The 20989-nt window shown below is 39.1% G+C and overlaps 1 long non-coding RNA gene across 2 annotated transcripts; it reads right to left on the reverse strand.

Annotated features, from left to right (window-relative positions):
* Positions 1-8706: 8706 nt before the first annotated feature.
* Positions 8707-15075, reverse strand: LOC116586235. 2 transcript variants are annotated; one of them, XR_004283942.1, is made up of 4 exons: positions 15046-15075; positions 14641-14718; positions 14391-14547; positions 8707-9057 (listed from the first exon to the last, which is right to left on the reverse strand). It is a non-coding gene; the product is annotated as an uncharacterized LOC116586235 (long non-coding RNA). The 2 variants fall into 2 exon arrangements; XR_004283943.1 differs by lacking the exon at positions 14391-14547.
* Between the last annotated feature and the right edge of the window lie 5914 nt (positions 15076-20989).

Here is a 20989-nt window from a genome sequence, read left to right on the forward strand (position 1 = left end):
ATAATTATTGTTCTCTGATTGACTTGTTTTGTTTAGCATAATACCCTCTAGTTCCATCCACATCATTGCAAATGGCAAGATTTTGGTTTTTTTGATGCCTGCATAGTATTCCATTGTATGTATGTATATATGTGTGTATATATATAAATGTACATATATCACATCTTCTGTTTTTCTAATTTAAAAAAAAAGATTTATTTATTTGAGATAGAGAGCGCTTGAGAGGGGAGAGGATCAGAGGAAGAAGCAGGCTCCTCATGGAGCTAGGAGCCCAATTTGGGACTCGATCCTGGGACTCCAGGATCATGACCTGAGCTGAAGGCAATCGCTTAACCAACTGAGCCACCCAGGTGCCCTTTATATCACATCTTCTTTATCCATTCATCTGTTGATGGACATCTAGGTTCTTTCCATAGTTTGGCTATTGTGGACATTGTTGCTATAAACATTGGGGTACATATGCCCCTTCGGATCACTACATTTGTATCTTTAGGGTAAATACCCAGTAGTGTGATTGCTGGGTAGTAGGGGAGGTCTCTTTTCAACCTTTTGAGGAACCTCCATACTGTTTTCCAGAGTGGCTGCACCAGCTTGCATTCCCACCAACAGTGTAGGAGGGTTCCCCTTTCTCCTTACATAATCCTAAACTCCACCCAGGTGTCTTTTCTCATCTATAGATTTGAAGAGGAAATTACAAGACTCTTTGGTGTTGCATATTTTTTCCATGGTGGGCTGGTAGTGTAAATTGTCATTACTTAGCTTGTTATAAACATCCATAAAGGTTATTACTTTCCCTGCTATGTTGGAGGGCACAGTTACAAGCATTTCAAAGAACCACGCATCTCCATGATGGTACAACAGAGCAGCCATTCCTAGTTGTGCAGGGTAGATGTAAGAGAACATGATGTTCATGCAGATTTCCAAAAATTTAACAGCAGCAACAGTGACGTTTGTATATATAGTAATAGTGGTGGTAGAGTGTTTTTATTTATTTATTTTGCTTTACTATATATCTGTTTGGGGAAGATCTTTTTATGCAATCTAACAGGTGGACTATTCCTTGATGACCTTACTGTTACATATAAGAAAGTGCTTTTTGTATTAAGTAATCAGGCTGCCAAAAGTAATTCAGAAAGAAAATCAGTGTTGCAGAATATATATATATATATATATATATATATATATATATATATATATATATAACATTTAGAAGACCTCATGGTCTTCTAAAGGAAGGCAGATGGTGTATGGCTTGTTATCCTCCTCAATATGGTGGCCTTTCTTAAATTAAAAACAGTATTAGTATTCATGAGTAGGTGATATACCAACTAGCATGAGAAACTGAATAAGAAGAGAGCTGGTAGAGATTATGCTGAGTGAAATAAGTCAAGCAGAGAGAGTCAATTATCATATGGTTTCACTTATTTGTGGAGCATAACAAATAGCATGGAGGAAAAGGGGAGTTAGAGAGGAGAAAGAAGTTGGGGGAAATTGGAAGGGGAGGTAAAACATGAGAGACTATGGACTCCGAAAAACAATCTGAAGGGTTTGATGCGGCGGGGGCGTGGGAGGTTGGGGGGAACCAGATGGTGGGTATTAGAGAGAGCATGGATTGCATGGAGCCCTGGGTGTGGTGCTAAAATAAGGAATACTGTTATGCTGAAAGTTTAAAAAAAAAAAAAAAAGAGAGAGAGCTGGTGACTGCTAGTTGGGGGGAAAAAGAGTAGGAAGATGTCTAATGAGGAATTTTCTAGAAAATTCTGTGTGCTGTGTGATAAAAATTCCGTCATCTATCTCTCTTATATGTAAAATTTATATTGCTACCTGTTACCATGGTGAGTGGTTTGTTTTCTTTATGAAAACATGAGGAGAGCTTAATGTGAACATCCAAACAATTACATTCTAGATTTTTTTTCTCTCCCCACTTTCCTGAAACTGCTTTCATTAAAATAGCCAATGCTGTGATGATTACTGCGGCCAAAATTTAGGGGAGGGGCTGATGGATAACAACTAAGGAGAAAAAGAGAAGCTCACTAGTTACTGGTGAAGAGAAAAATAAAACAAAGACATGTCTAAAGGGTGTTTTTCAAGTTAAACATTGGATGGAGATGTGTAAATTTCACTTTTCATTACTTCTTTCTAAAATTTTCAGGGGAAAAAATGTACAATACTGTGCCATTTTGTACCCATAAGAATGTTTACAATTAAAAGGACAATAAATGTTGGTATGGAGAAACACGATTCTCATACATGCTGCTGGTAACATAAAATGGTAAAACTACTTTGGAAATCAGTTTGGCAGTTTCTTATAAATTAAGCAATATATCTATATTTTCTGTCCCATGGACACAGTATTTACATTCCTAGGTGATTTTTCAAGAAAAACAAAAACTTAATGTCCACAAAAAAACTTGTACAATAATGTTCATAGCAGTTTTATTCATGGTAACCCCAAAGTAGAAAAAAACTCAAATGTCCATTTATAGGAGAGCTGAGGAACACATTACGGCATATTATAAAATGAAGTACTACTGAACAATAAAAAGGAATGAACTAATGCACACAATGATAAGGATGAATCATAAAAATATTTTGTTGATGAAGGAAGCCAGATAGAAAAGAATACAAACTATGATTATATTTATATAAAGCTCAAGAATAAGGTAATAGAAATCAGAAAAGTAGTTGCTTTTGGGGATGGAGACCCCCAGGAAGAAAGCACAAGAAAATTTTCTGAGGTAACAGAAATATTCTATATGTTTTTTCCCTTTCTTTTTTTAAAGATTTTATTTATTCATTTGACACAGAGAGAGAGTGTACAAGTAGGCAAAGTGGTAGACAGAAGGAGGCTCCCCTCTGAGCAGAGAGCCTGATGTGGGGCTCAGTCCTAGGACCCTGGAATCATGACCTGGGGCAAAGGCAGATGCTTAAGCAACTGAGCCACCACGCAGGTGCCCTGAAATATCCAATATCTTGATTAGGATGATGGCTACAGAAATGTATACACAAAGCTGACTTCTACACTAGGCACAGTATGTATGCCTAGGACCCACAAGATTTTTAGGGGTCATGAAAATATTTTCATTTTAATTTCTTTGAAAATTAGAAATGTAAAATGAATATAGTGATAATACACATATCTTCAATTATATTGGTTGTTTTACCAACACAATCATAAAATATAATTTTTAACATTTTTTATAAAGAAAAGGGCACACGAATGCAGAAGTACCTAGGGCCCAGGAAAAATCACAATACTGCCATGGGTGTGCATTTAGGAACATCCATCAAATCACATACATTTAAAGTATATGGATCTCACCATATTTAAGTTTCACCTCCGTAACAAAAATGTTTTTTTAAAAAGTACATTTCTTTCAAATTCTTTGGTAAAAGTGAATTCTTTGTGATGAAAATGAAGACATAGTAAAACTTTCCTCAAGGGATTAAAAAGAATAGACTTACTATAAGGAAAGTGAGCACACTGTGAAGAAAATATAGTCTAAAAGGGAAGCCAGAAGACAGAGTTACGAAAATAAAAGGAAACCTTAGGACTTCTGCCATTGTTTGAAATGCTGGGTGGCATATCAGAGAACCCTTTTTAAGAGAGAGCACGTGTTTTACATATATATAGGGGGGGGTAGGGAGAGAGAGATTGATCCTAAAATATTCTGGAAACTTGAACTATAAAAATAAGATCTGGGGTGCCTGCGTGGCTCAGATGCTTAAGTGTCTGCTTTTGACTGGGATCCTGATCCCAGGATCCTGGGATGGAGTCCCGCATTGGGCTCCCTGCTCATCAAGGAACCTGCTTCTCCATCTCTCTCTATTGCTTCCCCTGCTTGTGCTCTCTCACTCTCTCTGTGTCAATAAATAAATAAAATCTTTTAAAAAAGGTTCTGATCCCTAACCTCAATGCACTTAGAGATAGCAGTACATGTACCTGTCTTTGAAGTTCTAGCTTCAAAATATGTTTACACGTGTGTGTTCTCACGTATTGAGAACATTATTGCAGCTACTAAAAAAGTGTTTTCAGTTTCATAGGCTGCTTGAGAAATTCTAAGATAAAATCTAAAATATTATGATGCTTCATAAATAAAACACCAGTGGTATAGGGTGCAACATAACAACAGCATTATCCTTTGACTTGGTGTGACCTTCAACTTGTGATGTGACCCTTTGAAGCAATGGACCTCAATATATCATTAAGGGAAGACCAACAACCCAGCAAGAATGGGCAAAGGATATGAATGAAGAGTTTAAAGGAAAGGAAATACAAATGGTTCTTAAATATCTGAAAAGAGTCTCAATATCGCTTATGGTAAGATAAATGCATGTTGAAACTATTGTTAAGATATGATTTAAACCTATAACATTCTGTCTTGTGGCTGGCACATGAACACAACACATAGGCACAAGTCGCTGCTAGTTGGAATAGAAATTGGTATAACCAGCATGGAAGTATTAATAGAAATTAAAAATGCACATATAAAGATTCCCATTGCTGGCCAAGAAGGAGTAACTGGTACTCTATTTACTTTCACACCTAGACACAGTTCAGACCAAATGTAAGAAAAAATGATTTGGAAGATATTTGCCATCAAGCAGCATGAACAGTCGTCTGGGAGAGATAGGAAATAAACGAGGCAAACTTTCTGAGGGTCCAAGTTCACTGCCTAGAGAGAGATTCCAGGCTTATACAGGCCAGAGAAACCCAGGCAGAGCCCATAAATCTCCCTGAGTTGGGGAATAGAGTTTGGAACATGAAAGGCCTGGGCAGATAGAATTTGTGAGCAGAGTGACAGAAAGGAGGAAGTACAGAAAGGATGGCCAGAAATCTGCAGTTCAGTTCCCTCAAGTCTGGCTAAGTACTTATCACTGCAAATGTGTGAGGAAACCAAGTCAGGGAAAGAATGATGATTATACCTTTGACCTCTTCTTAGGGATGTATCCTCTTGACACATGCGTACCCAGGGGCACACTGTACTGTTGCACAAGTTGTTCACTTCGGGAGTGTCTTTGGGCCAAGGTGTTGAAATCTAGTCTGTCTTCTCCTTTTTAATTGAGCCCCCTGGCACTGGGGCAGAGACAAGAAGAGCTTAGAGAAAGGAGCCTTTTCAAAATTAACCCAGAGATGCTATGAGAATGCAAGCTAGCCTCAGCCTAGAGGGAGTACCTTTTTTCTAATTTTCACAAAGGCAAATATAACTGAGCTTTCTGCATCACATAGCTCAGCCCTCTCTCAGCCTCATTGCATTGGTTGGTATTATGGTCTCAGACTCATCTCTGTTGACAGCTTTCTTTCCTTACGGTAAAATTAGTGCTGGGAGTATGAGAAGCTAATGCATCAAGGGGGCAACCTTTATTCAATGAGGCACAAAAGGCAGTGAAGAAATGCACCAGCCTTCTGGCCTTCTGTGAACAATTCTGGGATGCTCTGTACATTTCTCAGTAGGTCCTAGAAACTTCTAAAATACATGCTTATGTTGGCTTTTCCTTCTCCCCCATCTCACTCTCTTTACTTCCTTACTTCTGCTTCCTGGGATTACATCTCATTAAACTAACTGCACCCAAGCCCTTGTGTCTGTGTCTCTGAAGTAGGAAATAAGGTGGAGTTAACTAAGCACCAGTGGGCCGGCAATGGCCTTGTTCTCATGTGGGCAGAGTGATATACACTACAGTATTATTCACAGTAGCAGAATATGTTCATCAATGGGAGATTAAAGAACTTTGGTACACCCATACAATGAAAAACTATCTATCACTTAAAAAATGCATAAGAGGCACCTGGTGGCTCAGTGGATAAGCCTCTGCCTTTGGCTAAGGTCGTGATCTCAGGGTTTTGGGATCAAGCCCCACATTGGGCTCTCTGATCAGCAGGGAGCCTGCTTGCCCCTCTCTCTCTCTGCCTGCCTCTCTGCCTACTTGTGACAAATAAACCTGTCAAATAAAATCTTTAAATAAATAAAATCTTTAAAAAAATACACAAGACCTCTTGATGTGCTGTTATGAAAAGAACTCCAAGAGATATTTGCAAAAAGAAAAGGCAGAAAACTCTATATAGTATGCCAACCTGGTAATCTGTCCAGTTATTTGCTAAGTAACTCTATATAACATAGTCTATGTGGTGTATGTTGCTAATGATTACATGAGCTTGGGAAATGACCTATTTGTGCAGAGCCCAGACCCTTGACACATAAAAATTGTGAGGTAGTAAGTGTATGTTGTCGAAGTTACTAAAATGTGGTCATTTATTTAGGTACCCCCCAAAACTAACACAGATTATGGTTCTTATTAAGGTACCAGAAATGATTCTATGGTGCCTACTTGAGGGTTCAGGAGAAACTGTAGAACCAGATAGTGGGCACTTCCTGGAAAAATTTTGAGAAGAATAGTATAGAATAGTATAGAAAGCCTAGAACACCAACTATCTGTTAGTTTGTTACACAGCAGTAGAAAACTAAAATACTCTGGATTACTAACATTCTACTTCTCATTGGTAAGGAGTTCAGCAATGCATTTCTATCTAAGGACATGACTCAACCAATCTTCCAATCCTCTTTGAGGACCCATTTTATAGGACCATTCGTAGGACAGATTTCTATATTTTTCGGGGTCTAGTCAGGAGAAAGAAACCACACTAGTTACTTCAACAAAAAGAACTCAATATAAAGGATTGTTAACTAGGCATAAAGTTGTTAACTACGCAGCAGAAAAGGTAAAACCAGAATGCTTAGTTATCAGAGAAATAGCCATTCCTCTTCAAGCTGTGGAAGCAAAATAAAGGAATTATTAAAATTTAAAAGTTTTGAGGAAAGGTCAAAGTGGAGGTGAAACTCTCTGAGGAAGGGATATCCCTGGGTTGGTGATGCTGTCTGTCTCTGAGTTCATTTTAATCCTTTTGGATCTAAGGCCCATCCCTTTGAGGAGGAAGCATGAGCTGGCCATTGTTGGTTCCAGGAAGGAATGTGATAAGGCTGGTTCTATGAGCGATAGAGAAGTGGCAAACTGGTTTCAGCTTCTGCTGTGGGAAATGAACTACTGCTTGTCAGAGTGGGAAGTGTTGCCAAGGGATCTCACAGGAACCAGAAGAAGGGAAGGAAGCCAACAGGAAAGAGCAAGTCCCCTTTCCTCTTCCAGCCCCTTAGCATCCTTATTGGAAGATCTTGCTAAGGCGCCAGCTAGCAAAGCAAAATGTGATTTGTTGAGTTCCAGTCATGTATCACAAAGGAGGATAGAGAAGGGTGGTTTGGACCTGAGAGACAATAACTTCATAACTAGCCCAGTCACATAGCTTCATGCATTAGATCTGCAAAAGTCAGGAATGAATGAGTGTCTTTTATTTATTTTTTATTTTTATTTTTTTAAAGGTTTTATTTATTTATTTGATAGACAGAGATGACAAGTAGGCAGAGAGGCAGGCAGAGAGACAGGCAGAGAGACAGGAGGAAGCAAGCTCTCTACAGAGCAGAGAGCCCGATGCGGGGCTCAATCCCAGGACCCTGGGATCATGACCTGAGCCGAAGGCAGAGGCTTTAACCCACTGAGCCACCCAGGAGCCCCAGAATAAGGTTCTTTTAATAGTGAGTTAGTAACTTAAAGGAAAGGCTCAGGCTTCAAGACCTAAACAGAGTATCCCTATTTTTTGTTTGTTTGTTTGTTTGTTTGAGATTTTTCGCAGGTACAAACTTTCCCCCTGACTGTAAGACGTGGTGTGCACTGGTCCATAATGGAAGCAGGGGAAGGGGTCAGTTTTCCTTCCAAAGATAAAAATTATGAACATTTCATTTTAGCATGCAGCTGAGTGTCAACTAAAGTTCTTTAGATCAGTTTTCTTTCTCTTTTCTACAACTTCTTCCCCATCAAAACAAAACAAAACAGACAAAAAAGGATTTCTCCCTGTTAGGAAAGAACACATTGGGGAGAGGGAAAATAAAAGTTACTCAGAACTAGGCCTAGAGAAAGTCTTTGGAAATTAAGTGTGAGAAGTTCTGGGACTTCGGCAGGATTCAAAAAGTTGCTGAGTGGAGGAAATTGAGGATAGTCAATGTGGGTTATGTCCTGAGTCCTATTGATGTTCCTCAGCATTTGGAGGAAAGAATGGAACCTCTTATTAATTATGTTTGGCTACTTGAGTACTTCCTAACTTTTTTTTAAAGATTTTATTTATTTACTTGACAGAGACACAGCGAGAGAGGGAACACAAACAGCAGGAGTGAGAGAGGGAGAAACAGGTTTTCTGCCAAGCAGGGAGCCCCATGCAGGGCTCGAGCCCAGTACCCTGGGATCATGACCTGAGCCGAAAGCAGACACTGAAGGACTGAGCCATCCAGGCACCCTTGAGTACTTCTTTAAATGCAACTCTGTACTTGTACTAGATGATACAGGCCACTGGATTTGCTAGTCACTCAACTTTCTTTTGTTCACCGATGCATTACCTCTCAGCTGAGTTCTCACTTTGTTTATACTTTGACTTTATTTATTTTTTTAAGGTTTTATTTATTTATTTGTTAGAGCACAAGCAGGAGAAGCGGCAGGTAGGGGGGAAGCAGGCTCCCTGTTGAACAAGGAGCCCGATGCAGGACTTGATCCCAGGACCCTGGGATCAGGACCTAAGCCAAAGCTGACACTTAACAGACTTGAGCCACCCAAGCGTTCCTATACCTTAACTTTAATTGTTCAGGACAGGTTATTTTTACCTTCACTTGTTCCTACAAATTCTCATATGGTTTGTATAGTTCTTTGGAGAGAAATAAAATTGGTTTTGTAAACAATATCTTGGGTGAGATAGGCAGGGCCTGTGTTAGCTCCTCTGAGGAAGCCAGTGCCCCATTGTGACATCTGCCTCAGTTTTTTTCCACAGTGCTGCAATCAAGGTGTCAGCCAGGAGGCAGTCATTTCAAGGCTTGGCTGGAAGGAATCCCTTTCAAGCTCAGTGTCGTGGTTGTTGGCAGGATTTCATTCCTCTCTGACTGTTGGACCAGGGCCCTGGTGGCTGGAGGCTTCCCTTGGCTCCTCGTCATTGGGCTTCTCCATAGAACATCTCCAAGTATGGCACTGGTGTATCAGAGTAAGCAAGCAAGAAGGCAAGAGAAAATCAGAAATTTGGATTACTCTTTTTTTGGTTTCTGCTTTTCTTTAATGCTCCAGAAAACCTCCTTCATGTTTTATTGTATATTTTCTTCTAACACCTTTACAAAGTACTGTTTTTAAAGCTTTTGAGTACAAATATGTGTGTGTGTGTATTTGAATACAAATGTGTGTTGTGTGTTGTGTGTGTTGTGTGTGTGTGTGTGTTGTGTGTTATAATGAGGTCGGTTGTTTGAGAAGGTAAAGAACATGCTTCTTCTCCATTCCTGATGTGCCCTTCCATGTGGGGATGTCTTTACTTGACACTCCTCGTGCTTTCTGTCTCTTGTTTTGATTCTCCCCAGAAAAGAAGGAATGGCCCAATAGATTGGTGAGACTGGTAAGTGTAAACTGACCAAGTTCAGCTCAACCATGCCCTCTTCTTCTTGGGAGAAAACTACCCAACAGAACCATATATTCTCCCCTTTTCCTCCATTCCCTCTGTTTACTGGGAAGTGACTCCTGGTCCTACCAAAACAACCCACCTTACAGGCCTTCAGATGCTATACTGTACTGTTGGTTCTCTCTCAAGCCAAAAAACAAGGTCACATCAGGGGAAAATCGAGGCAAGGTTTGGAGAAGTAATATTAGAGTTTCCTGTCAACTGGAGCTTTCAAAATAATAAGTGGGCTGAGGAGAAGGAAACAATGACTGTCTCATCCACTGCCCCATGACCTCCATGAGACCCATTTCTAGCAGAGGCAGTGGGGTGAGTAGTCCTTTTTTTTCCTAAGCGTTTGCCTCTTTTTTAAATTTAAATTCAATTAACTAATATATAATGTATTATTTGTTTCAGGGGTACAGGTCTGTGAATTGCTTCCTGACCTGTTCAGTATTCTGTCTGCTTTCGAGTGAGAGAAAATTGGTCTCAGAAACTCTGTTAGTTCTTCGTTTCTTGGGTTTTGGGTTTTTTTGCATTTGAAGCAAAGGAGCAGTTACTTGGCCTTTAGCAGGTTCAACTGCATATGTATTTGTATTACAACTTTCTTTTTCTAGCTTTCTGTTGCTTTACTTTGATTGGAGAAAGTCTTGACATTTTCTTCTCTTTTCTGAGACATCTCCGCTAAATGAATGATTTTTTTTTCCTCTAAGATGGTGCTTTTGCTCCTGTCTCCTTGATAATCCTGCTGTCTCATGTTGAACAACATGGAGGAAAATATGATAGCTCAGCTCTTTTGCCTCTTTCCTTTGAGTATATTGTCAATTCCAAGCACCTAAATCCCTCTGTCCTTTCCATTAAAGTGCATCCTGGTCATTTAAACTCTATTACCATATTATTTCAGTAGTGAACTACACAATCATGTATCATAAAATTTTCTTACTGATAAAAATATGGTGTGTGGGATGCCCCCCCCCCACCTATAATACAAAGGAATGAGGAAGAGAAAGAAAATCTAATCAGTTTGAGTGACCAACGAACACATTGGTCGCCAGCTCAGTGGTGGTCATTGGCCTGCCAAGTTTTGTAAACGAGTAGCCTAAAGGAAAACCATCTTGTCCTTACGGTGTTGATTAATGCTCCTATTCCTTGTGTTCCTTGATGTTAAAACTCTTGACTCCTACCTATGTGTTAATTTACAATTTTTTGTGCCTTTAAGAGGTATAAAAAAGTATATACTCCATATAAACTGTTCATTCTCTGGAACACTTTCTTCCCTGTTAAGACCGTGTTTCCTAGGGAGTTGTCCTAACTTGGACTCAAATAAAACTCTGTTTCTTTTAGAGATTCTAGAAGGTTTGTTCATTTTGCATTGACAATATTGTAAGGGAGGAAACAAAATTTTTCCCTCTACTCTTCTAGGTTTTCTAATGAGGCTCTGCAAATCAGACTGATAAAAGACCAATTATGGACAGAAGAACAGAAGTTCACTGACACTGTACCTAGATATGGGAGAACTCAGTGATGCATCACTCAAAGGGGATAGTTTGACCTTGAGTTTACATGGCATCTTTTTTTAAATTAAATTAAATTTATTTTTTGACAGACAGAGATCACAAGAAGACAGAGAGGCAGGCAGAGAGAGAGAGGAGGAAGAATTGGCTCCCTGCCGAGCAGAGAGCCCGATGCGGGGCTCGATCCCAGGACCCTGAGATGATGACCTGAGCCGAAGGCAGAGGCTGTAACCCACTGAGCCACCCAGGTGCCCAAGTTTACATAGCATCATAACAAAAGAACGGTAAATTTTTAGAGAGATGACAAAAACAAAAAAATTGAATTTCTAGGATGGCAAATTGTAGGAAGGTAAATATTGGGGGAGCCAAGGGAGGATAAGAACTAGTACACAGGAGCACCTGGGTGGCTCAGTCAGTTAGGTGTTGGCCTTCAGCTCAGGTCATGATCCCAGGGTCCTGGGATCAAGCCCCACATTGAACTCTCTGCTCAGCAGGGAGCCTATTTCTTCCTCTCCCTCTGCCTACCACTGCCCCTGCCTATGTGTGCACATGTGCATTCTCTCTCTCTACCGAATAAATAAATAAAATCTTTAAATAAACAACAACTAGTTCATAAAATTTGTTATGTAGATCCCTGTACAGACTCTGGGCTGATAAGAGTCTAGAGTTGTCTCTGATGATTGGCTTGTGTCCTCCTTGATAGAGAGGAGTGATAATGTGATATAATAAGAAACATAATACTTGGCTCATGGTTCCCCAAACCCTTTTAATTTCCTAAGTTATTAGAGCAATGGAAACATCTTTTATTATAATATTTGGTCTTTTGTCCTCAAATAGCTCCAGAGTGATTAAGGTAAAAGTGTCTTTTCTTACAAGCCCCTTCAAAGACACCTGAATTTATTTTACTAAGGTGACTTTTGGAAAGTTCCTAGATAACAACAGGATGGGGACTGATTGCCCACAGGAACCAACCTTGTAACTAGAAGGTTGGAAATTTCAGCCCCATCTCCGTAGAGAGGAGATAGAGGTTCAACCAATTACAGATAGCCAATGATTTCCTCAATGATGCCTGTGTAATAAAGCCTCTATAAAAATCCTAAATGAGGAGGTTCAGAGCTTCCGTGTTGGTAAGTACATGGAGGTGCTAAAAGAGTGGCTTACCTGGACAGGGCATCAGAGTTCAACCCCTCCTCATATAACTTGCCTCATGGTTCTCTTCCATTGGGTTATTCCTGAGATACAACCTTTTTGAATAAACCAATAATCTAGCAAGCAAACTATTTTTCTGAGTTCTGTGAGCCATATTAGCAAAAGATCTAACCTGAGGAGGGATTGTGGGAACCTTCAATGTGTAGCTTGTTGGTCAGAAGTCCAGGTGACAACCTGAACTTGTGATTAATGTTTGAAGAAGGGCAGTCCTGTGGGACCAACCCCTTAACCTGTGGTATCTGAAGCTATCTCCAGGTAATTTCAGAATTGAGTTAAATTGTAGGACACCCAGCTGGTGTTTGAGAATGGCTCGGTGGGAAAACTTCTCACAGATCTGATGTTAGAGTGTTCTGAAATTAGAGTTTAAGAGCAAAAATGAAAACTAAGTGTGTTTTCTTTTCAAGAAGAGTGGGGGGAAACTTTTATAAATTTATGTCCTGCTTTTAGATACATGAGGGAGAACAGAGAGCTGTTCTTGTATTTCTCATTTCCCTTTGGCTCAAGATAATCCTTATGCCAATGTGGAATATTTGGGGGTGGCCCATTTTTCTACCCTCCAATACCTTGCCACATGATATTTCAAGGTTCATCAGAACCTGTGGATTCTATTAATTCAGAGCTCTGAATTTGGTATACTCAGATCTCAGTATTATAAATACTGAGTTTTTGGTATACTCAGATCTCAGTATTATAAATGTTTTTAAAAAGTCTATTCCAGGGCACCTGGGTGGCTCAGTGGGTTAAAGCCTCTGCCTTCGGCTCAGGTCATGATCCCAGAGTCCTAGGATCAAGCCCCACATTGGGCTCTCTGCTCGGCAGGGAGCCTGCTTCCTCCTTCAACCTCTCTCTGCCTGCTTGTGATCTCTGTCAAATGAGTAAATAAAATCTTTAAAAAAAATAAAATAAAAAGAACAAAAAGTCTATTCCAGCTTTTAGACTAGTGGCTTTATAAAAGATAATATTCTTGCACTGTTAGATGGACCCAAACCTTACCTGTGCTTGAGTGAAGCTTGCTAGAGGCTGGAATTAAAAGACAGTTTTACTAATTATATGCTAATATTCATCATTCCAGGAAAGCTGTGCCTTCTCACTTGACACAATTTGGTTTCAGATCAACTTAAACTTATCAGAAAGGTCTGTATTCCAGTTACAGAAACTTAAACCATGATTCACACACAAAATATCAGAATTCTGGGTTTTCAAAAATGGTGATTTAATTGGGTGCCCCCATGGGGTGTCTCTTCATCCATTGAGGCCTCCCAATATGGGGCAGTAATTGGGTGGAAGCCAGTGGTACAGGCAGTGAAAGAATCCACCTGAGACAGAACAAAGGAGATAAAAGTTTATCGAATACACTGCAAGGGAGCTGTAGGCAGGACACCTGAGGAGAAGCGGTGGGTGGGGGCCGGTTTTTTAAAGGGGAAGAGGAGGCAGGGTGACATATGGAAAGTTCCATATTTGGGGAACTGTGCCTAGATGGAAGTAGCCCATTGGTCAGTTGGGGCCTGTGGGTATTTTGAGGTAGGTTACTTGATGGACTTGTCTGTATTCAGCCAGTTGGTCACTGCGGCCCTTACGGCATTCCATTGTGCAAGCCTGTTTGCCTACAAGTGGCCTCCACCAAGTAGTTCTGCAGTGTATCAAGACCTGTTATGTCACTGAACTGATAGCAATTAAGCAGTGGGAAATACCTGTGTCTGAAATTTCTTTTTGAATAATCCACCTGTTTGATTTGTGTTTGAATAGCTGCATTTCCTTAAACAACAGGGAAGACAGCGAAGTAGAATCTCGATCCTCTAGGATCTCCACTGATATGGTTTCTTAAAGCCCTTCCACTTCAAAAAGTCTTGAGTTTAGAAGACTATAGACTATGGTGTTGGACCAGGCAGCACACCTAGTTTCCTTCCAATCTCTCCTTCCCCCACTCTCTGTGACTTGGGGCAAGCTACTTGACTTCTTTAGGACCCTTTCTTTGCCTATAAAATCAGATGATTTACCTTGCAGAAATGTTATTAGGTTGAATGTGTGTATAGTAACTGGCATGTTCTCACTCAATAATTTGAGATGACCATAACTGTATCTTAGAGCATTCCCAGAAAATACCTTCTAGATTTTCTACAATCTAGCCATCTGACAGCTTGCAGACAAATTATACATACACTCTTTGCTGCAACTTCTTTCAGAATATGCCATTCAGTGGTAAGCCCAGAATGGGAGCATAAACTATTTATCCTGTTGGTTCAAGAAAGTTGTGGTATAGTAGAGCAGAGGGCCATGAGAATGGCAGAAGTTCCAGGGAAAAAACTCATCTTCAGCCTAAGGAGTTAGAGCACCAGAGCTTGGTCTGAAAATACAGGGCCTTTTGGGAAGGGGCAGTTCTGAAGTCAGCAGGATATGCACTGACCTTACCTTTTCCAAAGACTTAAAGAAAAGTTAAGAAGGAAAAAAATTCAGTGTCGCTTTAACCTCAGGGCTATTCTGGAATGCCTGAAATGTAAGGAGGGGAAATGTCGAAGACAGAAGACATGCCATCTGAGCTTGAGGGATCTGTACAGTCAACACCTGGAGCCTAAGAAGGCCTCAGAAAGCTGGAGTAGAACCACACGGTGGCAGGCAAAGTCAAGTAATGGCCTAGGATTCGTCAGTCAACAGCACAGGCAAATAAAGAGAATAGTGAGGCACCCCAGATGATTCCCTGTATAATTTATGAAATTATATTGGTCTTGGACTGATATCCATGTGTCATTCCCCTAGTTTACCAGGGACTGTGGAGCAGTGGACTCCTGTTTGAAATTTTTTTAGTGCTGCTCTTACCTGGTGTCACTTGGAGAAGATGGGTTTCATCATCAGCTGGCACCAGACAAATGTACAAAAACAGATAAGCCTGTCAGAGCCACTTCCTTTATGATGCAATAAATTTGACATGCAAATGTCACAAACTGTGCAAAATGAATGGCGCAATGACAGCTTGAACACCTGATTTCACTGTGACCTGAATAAATGTTGAAATTTAAAGACTATATATTGCTTATTCTCTTCCACAGCTTTTGTATTTAGTTTAAAGTTTCCTACAAAGTCATAGGAGATGCTTACTAAAAATACAAGTTATTCAACTCTTCTCCTGGGTGATTAGGCCTTACTAATTGACATATGAAAACAATTTATACGTTTTAAGTGCTTTACTACAAACTAACATTTGTGTTGCAACTGAGATAGCAGCACTAATATATAATATAAGGCACCAGGAACCCAGTGAAAGGGCACCAGAAAAACACCATCATCCACTTTCACATTCCGTTCAAAGACTTAAAATTGCATTCAGTCATGTGAGGTCTTAACATGAGAAGAAGGAGACAGGGAATGTCCCTTTTCCCTCTTTGTTCCAGGGTAGAATGGCTCATCATTCTCTTCATCTTTTGTTGACTGATGTATCAAAAATCTCCTTGGCATTTCTGACATGGGTTCATTAAACCTCTATTTAGTCCAGACTTGGGGCACTTGATTACCACAGGACCCCTTCCTAAAGAGGCTAATGGAGGGGTGTATGTTTTCATGTTTCCAGGGAGATCTAAGCCAGAACAAGTAGAAACTCAGTCTCCATTGTCATCAGGGTCCACCGCTTGGAACAAAGAGGCTCCTAATGCGTTCAACTTGACCAAGATTCATTTTAAGCCTATAGTACCCCACACTAGGTTCAGGAGACCAGAAAAATAACACCCCCTCACTTCTTATCTCCACCAGTCATCCGCCATAGAAACATCATTGTCCTGTATCTTGTAGCGCCGGTGTCCCTTGTGGGTGGATGTGTGGGCCTATTTGGGTCACACTTAAGTTTTCAGGGCTTAAAGATTCTCAGACTGTAGTGTGCTCAACAATATTGGGTGCCTGGGTGGCTCAGTGGGTTAAGCCTCTGCCTTCAGCTCAGGTCATGATCTCAGGGTCCTGGGATCGAGGCCCGCATCGGGTTCTCAGCCCAACGGGGAGCCTGCTTCCCCCTCCCACTCTGCCTGCCTCTCTGCCTACTTGTGATCTCTCTCTGTGTGTCAAATAAATAAATAAAATCTTTAACCCCCTCCCCCCCCCAAAAAACAACAATATATTAGGAGAGAGTTGTGTAATATGCACTTTCCTGAGACTCCCCACCAGATGTTCACTTCCTAGGTAGGAAGAGGCCTGAGTAAAATTTGTATTTTTAAAAAAGTGGCCCAGGTAATTTGGATGCACGGTATCAATGGATCTCACATAGAGAAATACAGGCCTGAATGCCCATGGGTAAGTCTAAGTAAAAAAACTACATGAGAGTTTTAGGACATAATTCAGAAGGCAGAGTAGGAAAGATTAGAATTCCAAAGATTTTGAAAGCAACTGCAGTATGGTTCTCAAAATTTTTGCTTGGAACCAACTGTAGGAAGAGGACACTCTCCCCATCATCATAATGTATATATATAAAAAAACACAGAAATATACATAGCATTCTTATGAGACACACATTGCATCGCTTTTCTATTCTATTTTCAGCAGTTGCTCCCAGCACGGAATTTTGTCTACACAGCTTTGTCTGGTTGTCTTTCCAACTTCACATGGCCTGGCCGTTTGAGTCCTTTTCAGGCTTTACCAAGGATCCTTAAGGAATGGACAACACCCTTTTCCATTTCAATGGATGTTCTGAGATGGGCCCCTCATGCTTTCCAGTGAGTACCCAGTGGCTGTTTGGGGGCTTTCTCATTCTCAGGGGTGTGAGACCACTCCCTGTTTCTCTTGGCTTCTCCTGTACAGATCCTGCGGCTGCACAGCTCTTACAAACATGGGTGTTTATCTTCACCCATTGTGTTTTCTGGTCTGTGGAGAGACCTTGCCATTTGGTTGACTGGTAAATGTTATTTGTAAATTTTTGGTTTTCTGTCTTTATGTGGGAATTTGGATGATTACATTAATTAATTGGGATTAAAAAACTGTGCCACTGCCACTTCACCTTGATTGTCTGTACAATGTCATAAGATCTGTGTATCTTTGGGCAATGTATTTTGAATAGTTTTGGCTTTTCCTTTGGAAGTTATATAAATAAGCATGTTCTTGCCATACCTTACTCTTTGGCCAGAAACTTTATGTTTCTGAGTTATTTATGTCTTATAACTGCTTATTCATTCATTTTTGCTGCTATAGTTATTATATGGCTATTTCACAATTTATTTATCCATTCTCCTGTTAATAACTTTTCCCGCTTTCTGCTAACTACTAATGAGGCTTTGGTGAATATTCTGTACTTGTTTTCTAATGCACATTTGTAAGATTTCTGAGGAAGTACACCTGGGTAGATATGAACTGAATGACAGATGAAGTTGAGCATCTTTTTATGTGTTTACCCACCAGTCAGTTTCTTCTTGTATGAAATGCCTGTTCACGACCTTTGCACATTTTTCTATGGCATTGCTTGATTTTTTTCTTATTATTATAGAAGAGTTCTTTATATATTCTGGATTTTAATAATTTCCTGGTTATATATTCTACATATGTTCTTTTTCTGGTTTGTGCATTGCTGTTTTTTACTCTCTCCTTGTTTTTTCAAAGAACACAATTCTTAATTTCTGTGTCGTTTTATCAACATTTTCTTTATGAATTTTGCTTTTTATGTCTTGTTTATGAAATCCTTTCCTACCTTTAGATTATAAAGATGTTCTACATTATCTTCAAAACATTTTGAAACTTGGCTTTTTCATTGATACATATGGAAGTGATTTTTGTGTATAATTTGAGGTATGGATTTAAATTTGATATTTTGTACACAAGTAACTGTACCAATGCCATTTCTTAATGGCCTTCTTTCCATATTGATCGGTGTTGCCAAGCATTTTCATACATGCATGATCTGTTTATGGAGTTCCCATTTTCTTTAACTGAGCTATTTGTCTATCTTTGCTCCAGTGGATCATGCTATTTTAATTAATAGAGCTTTAAAATACATTTGGATGGCTGATAGAGCAAATCCCCCCTATCCCCAGACCCATTTTTTCTGCCTCTCACCTTAATACCTCAAGAATTCATCAGTAATGCCTCTATTGCCCTCTCCCACAAGCCAAATTGAAACAAAAAAGGTCCCAGGTTGCAGAACTAGGTTTCTGAATTCATGTGGAACTCAGCCCAGCCTCACATGTTGATAGTCATAAGCAGAAACTAGTCTCTTCTATGTGCATGGAAATGTTAATAATATTATCTTGTCTTTGTGGATTTTTCCTATGAGTAAAAGCATTTTCATAAATAATTGTTAATTGATTATTGAGAAATGTCTATGAAAGTTTCAGGGACTGGATTAATCTCTACCCAATTTGTAGCTAGAAAATTAAAGCAAAGAGAAGTTAGAGAAAGTTTCTTAGGTAAGAGAGTTAAGGGGCTGAAGGATCCAAGGTGCCTGATCTCGGGTCATCTCTTCCTTGTTACTGGATAATGTTGAGAGAATGTCCTCATATATTGTAAACATTAGAATGCAAATTACTTTTAGGAATGTGTCACCAGCTTTCTAGGGAGAGAGCTGTCTTTGATAGGACTCAAGTTTTGGTTAGGACTAGAGGGGTTGCAACCATGTTTTCTTTATCTAAAAGACATCCAAAGATTGAAAGTCAGACTTCTTTTCTCTCACTCATCAGCTACTACTCATTATCTATCTGGGTCCAGAACTTTAGTGAAAGTGAGATGGGAGAGGTAATGGAGCAACTCAAAGGGGAAAAAAAATAGCAAAGATCTTTGGGGAAATCTATATTCCTGGAAACTTCTATTCCTTATAGATGCCATTCCCCTCAAGTTCTTCCTTTTTGCTTTTGGAGGTTTTTACACCATTGTATTACTGTTGATGATAATGCCAATTATATAATGCAGTAATAAATGTCCAGTTCACAGCGGGCTAGATGAGGAGAGGCCAGCTATATTTTATCCTAAGTGTTTGCATACACACCCATGTATCAAAAGTTATATAATCACCAGAGAGATTATTTTGTCTTGAGAATTTAAGACTTATATTGCTAAGTCAGATTTGCCATTTAAACTGTTGCTCTTTAAATTATGTAAGAAAATGTTTGTCTTGTCCTGTCTTAAGATATCCACTAGATGTTGCTAAAGGGTTGTGGAAAAAGCAATCATCATTTTCATCCCAGGCTTCAGTAACGGAATTAAAACTCAAAGAAATCATAGAGCTGTCAGAAATAGTAAGGATAGAACTTAAACACAGAAACGGAAAGTATATCTTCAAAAGATAGGAAGTAAGAAAGACTGACTAGGGAAGACTGAACTTAAAGGTCACATTGGCATAGTTGAAATTTGTGCATTAGCTTTGTGACATTGTGACATCAAAAAAATTACTTTCTTTTGGTAAAAGTATTATATTACCATTTAAGCAATTAGGACAATGTAAAAAATTATAATTGGGAAAATAATGACATAGAACTCTACCACTCAGGTGACTATCTGTTAGCATTTTAGCAAATTTCATACCCTTCCATTTTTTCCCTGTACTTCTTTGTTTAACTATAAAGTGTTATTTACATAGTATATATACACATATAATTTTTAATTATTTAAAATGCATATGTATTTTTGTTTTATTATAAAATATCACATGTTATTATATTTGTTTTATATATATATACATATATATATCTCATATGGAAGCTATGAAACATAATAACGGTCAGCTGTGATGAACTACACAGCTGAAGATATAAGACATTACCAGTTCTTTTGCGTTCCCTGTGAACTCTTCCCCACACCACTCATCTGCCTCCTCAGAGAACTGATCTATACTTTGAATTTTCTTTTTAAATTATCCCTTTAGTTTGAGTTTCATCATATGTCAATAGGTCCTAAATCATATACTTTTTATGTTTGTTTGTTTTTAAACTTTGTAAGAATGGGTTCTAAAACTCGTCAATGTTGGTATGTTCATTTTTCTCAGCCACAAGATATCCTATCACATAATATCCCACAATTTACGTATCTATTCTCCTCCTGATAAACATTTAGGTCTATTCTCCCATGAAGGGATAATTGGGTTGTTTATATTTTGGGTTATTATGAGTAATGTCCATGTGTCCTGATACAGATGTGCAAAAATTTCTCTAGAAATCAAATCCCTGGATTATAGGATGCTTGTTCTATGATTTACTCCAAATTATTTTTTGTGTATGTAATGACATAGGGGACAAGTTTCATTATTTTCTCCCACATGACTATCCAGTTGTTCTAGCACCTTGTGATAAAAAAGTTAGTGCTTCCTTGTTTAATTGACTTGGTGCTTCCACATATTATTAAAACAGTCATGACATGTTCCCTGACATACAACAACTATCAGTTAAATACAGATAAAGCATAATTAGACTATAGAGCATTGGTTTCTTCTCCCATAATCTGTATTCAGAAAAAATGTAAATGTGTGTCCATTAATTTAAAATATTACAGTGTAGACAATGATTACAAAAGGAGAGGTGTGGCACAGTAAAAAGGAAAACATTAAATGAGATGAAAGAAGATTGAGCGATTTTCCAGACAGAGAAAAGAGGGAAAGGACATTCTAGGTAGAAAGACGGAATGTCATGGCACAGGCACAGAATGCCATAACGCTGGAACTAGTTTTTCAGTTGGTCATGTGTTCTAACAAAGAAATAAGTAACATGATTTCTTTATCTCAAAGTTGAGATCTAGTTAATCATTTTACAAGCCAGCTACATGACTAAAGAAGTAGAAGTCAACCAGTGTTGGCAAGCATTGACTG

Source organism: Mustela erminea, chromosome 3 (assembly GCF_009829155.1).
Source record: "Mustela erminea isolate mMusErm1 chromosome 3, mMusErm1.Pri, whole genome shotgun sequence".
NCBI lineage: Eukaryota > Metazoa > Chordata > Mammalia > Carnivora > Mustelidae > Mustela > Mustela erminea.